The 3,744-nt window shown below is 47.7% G+C and overlaps 1 pseudogene; it reads left to right on the top strand.

The window, feature by feature from the left end:
• Positions 1-2,132: 2,132 nt before the first annotated feature.
• Positions 2,133-2,963, top strand: LOC144129583 (uncharacterized; annotated as a pseudogene).
• Positions 2,964-3,744: the final 781 nt, after the last annotated feature.

The raw sequence follows: 3,744 nt of genomic DNA, 5'->3' as shown, positions 1-3,744 counted from the left end.
CTAGAACTCGTGCCACGTCCCGGAGTGACTCTTCAACTGCGGAAGAGACCGCTTTGAGTTCTCGAGAGCGTCGGAATGAGACGCTGCGTAGACGACGTGCCGAGGAAACGAAGCTTTCGCAATTCAACTAGGGTTAACCATAGGTAAACCACAGGCAATTTTTTTTCTTTTTTTGTTCCTCGTTTAGTTTGCGCCCACATATTTCCATCACGAACAGCCTCTAAAAGGCCCAAGTTTCCACCTTATTGAATATCTTCTTGGTTTCGAAGCTTATTCCATGCAAGTGTTGCATTGTGGAAGAAAAAAGTACAGGCAATGCATAGAATTTTTGCGAATTTTATGTTGCGCTCTCAATAGGAACCTATGTCCATTCAGGTGTTTCATTGCGCAAGGAAAAAAGTATAGACATTCCATAGAACTTTTGCGACTTTTGTGGGGCGCTCTCGACATCAGCCAGTGCGTCGAGACAATTTGTTTCTCCCTCTCGATATCAAGCGCGGCGCAGCTTCCCACATTTATTTATTGTTCTGTATTTGTGCATAATGTATATTACCCCCTACCCCTATCTTTTCTTACTATCGCTCCCCTTTTCTTTCCCTTTCCCTGTCCTCTCCCTCTCTTTTTATTCCAGATAACCGCAGCTCAGGTGCTTCAGGTTTCGATGGCAGATGCAGTGGCTAGCTACATCTTTTCCTTCCACTGTTATTTTATTAAGAAATAGCCACTAACAACAGGCTGGAGGAGCTGGTCGTCGGCACTTGTTTGTTGATCACCTTGTTTCAAGGTTTTTCTTTTTTAAACAGCAAAACATCCCTTCCTCCTAGTTCTGTTTAAGAGATCATTATGTGAAAAAATAGGTACTTGAGGAAAGGAAATGGCGCGGTAACTGTGTCACACATCTTGGTGGACATGCTAATCGCGCCATAAGGGACGTCATAAAGCATGGAGGGAAAGAAGAAAGGAAGAAATAGGTGTCATAGTGGAGGGCTTCGGAATAATTTCGATCAACTGGGGATTTTTCACGTGCACTGGCGGCTTCAAACCAGATTCCGAAAATACCTATCAGAATAAGACATTCCCTGCAGATCAAGGGGGAAGTGCTCAATACTATCCCAAAATACGGAGACATCTTGGTCGCTCTCGATCAAGCGGCCTTCGACAATGTCTGTCACAGGGCTGTGATGGAGGGGTTCGGAAAACCTTGGTTGCGAGCGGAGAATATACAACTATGTAAAAGCCTTCCTCAGCAACGGAACCGCTATCATTAGAATAGGCGGCATCAGGACTGTCACCTTCATCCCCCCAAAAAAAGGAACACCGCAAGGCTCTGTGATATCACCTATGCTGTTAACATTGTTACGGTTGGCTTAGTAAGGAAACTCGACGAAATGGAAGGAAGCAGACATGCAATATGTGCAGAGGATATCACAATCAGGCTGACAAGGGGATCCTTAGGAGAAAAACAAGACCTTCTTCAGCGAGCAGCAAACACGGTCAACGCATACGCCCAAAACTGGACTTGCATGCTTCCCTGAAAACTCCGAGGTGCTCAGTCTACAGAAGAGGGTATGATCTTCAAAATTCCATTGACATCTACATAGGGGAAACAAAGATTCCACAATGATCAAAAGTAAATATCCTTGGCTTGTGGATACAGAGTAACCGTCGCATGTATCACAAAATATCAGACTGCTAGCAAATACCACAGCACAAATCACAAGGATGATTTCACGAATTTACAGCAGAAGAAGAGGTGTGAAGGAGGAGGACGCATGTAGACTAGTACAGGCCCTCGTCGTCAGTAAAATATTATACAGCGTCCCCTACGAAACACCACTCGAGCAGGAAAATGAACAGTTGGACGCAATTCTTAGGAAGCATACAAATGCACTCTCGGACTGCTGGTTACAACTTGGACGAAGAAAATCCTTAAACTTGGCATAAACAACACAGTATAAGGGCATATCACGGCCCATCTTCTCGCGCAGAAAGCCAGACTCATGCTGTCCCGAACGGGCATAAACGCGCTGAGTTTACTAGGCATAAGGGAGGCTTTGAGGGAAATCAACAGCACAGCGAGCGTACGGAATGAAATCAGGGGGATCATTGAGTTCAGCCCAATTCTGAGAAACATGCATCCAGGTATACACAAAGCGAGAAGAAAGTCAAGATCAGAACCCCACGAAAGAAGCTTCGCTGGTAAAAAACGTTGACGCAACCACATACACAGAACGATAGGGCTCGGGAGCCGGCTTGGTGGATCACCAGCTCAGAGAAATCGACTGTGCCTCGATCAAAACATCCTCGAGGCTGAGGAAGCAGCAATCGCACTCGCCATCACCCACCAGGGCGAGGAGCTCCATGCACACATAATTACAGACTCGCATGAGGCGTGCAGAAGGTACAGCAGTGGACGCATATCCACTGCGGCCATCCGCATACTCAAGGCGAGAACAATCACTTTTGCGAGATGCTTCACCACGTGGGCACCAGGCCATGAGACTGTCAAAGGGAACTAGCGTGCGGACGCAAATGCCCGAGCATACGCCCACCGGAAGGCCCACACGGAAGGGGAACTGGACGTAGCCACTAGGCGGTATGGAGCCATCTTGGAACACCAACGAGCCCTCAGGAGGACGTACCCCCTCCACAAAAAAAAAACCTTAGTAGAGAGTTTTCGGTTTCTTGGAGAAAACTGCAGACTAATACATACCCCAACCTCACTTTACTAAGCAAAATCTATCCTTCAACATATGACATCAAATGCCCGCTCTGCGGGGAACACATAACGCTTTACCCCTTTACATGGGTCTGTCAGAAAACGCAGGCAGCGCCAATAAACAACACACCAACACCGGAGCAGTGGGGGGCTGCGCTGTTCTACTGGAAGCCTGAACAAGAGCTCAATCTGGTTGATCGACAGGGCTCGCAAGATTGCAAAGGCCACTGGGGCCTTGTACTGAGGGACCCACCTAGGCCGCGAGAATTCTACTTAAGAAAAATTTTTTCATTAATTCATTCATTCAAACCGGGTGTTTCTTAAATCCCGCCATAATAAAAGACGTGGACCCTACATTAACGGGCAGGTGCACTCTGCGGGCAGTATGCTGACCTATACCAGATGATATGGGCCTGCCAGTACAACTAAGGAGGGCTGGAAGGCGGCCCTCTCCATCTCGGACCTGGAGGTCCAGCGGGCCCTGGTCCAGAGAGCACGGGCAGCAGCGGCGGCCCATGGCATACCGGAATAGGGACAGCCACCCAGTGCAACAACCATCCCCATCACTCATCCCCAATTTAGTGCAGTGCAGCAATATATGTTTTTGCCTCCGCCTCCTCGCCTGCACTGAAACGTCGCCGCCGCGGTCGGGTTCGAACTCTGGTAATCCGGCTCAGTAGACGAGCGCCTTTAGCACTGAGTCACTGCGGTGGGTAAACCAATTTGCCTATTTTGTTTGCGTCCACTGGTCATAGTACTGAGGGGCCTTTGCGGTTTTCATAAGAACGTCGCCGACCCATTCCATTTCTTCAGCCTACGGTTTTCTTTAGAATAGCGTCTATAGAGTCTATTCAGAAGACAGGTGACAAAAGTTCTGATTGAGACATTATTTCCAATATCGATATGTTGGCAGCAGTACCTCTCTTTTCTGTACAACAGTGTATTAAAGCTGGCGCAGCCGATGTGTATTAATTGGCCGCGAAGATTTTTTTAAAACTTAACACGTCAACCTTACCTGTCAAAAC

The sequence above is a fragment of the Amblyomma americanum genome, chromosome 4 (genome assembly GCF_052857255.1).
Source record: "Amblyomma americanum isolate KBUSLIRL-KWMA chromosome 4, ASM5285725v1, whole genome shotgun sequence".
NCBI classification, from domain to species: Eukaryota; Metazoa; Arthropoda; class Arachnida; order Ixodida; family Ixodidae; genus Amblyomma; species Amblyomma americanum.
The sequence above is the reverse complement of the archived record's forward strand: the minus strand, read 5'-3'. Positions and strand labels throughout refer to the sequence as shown.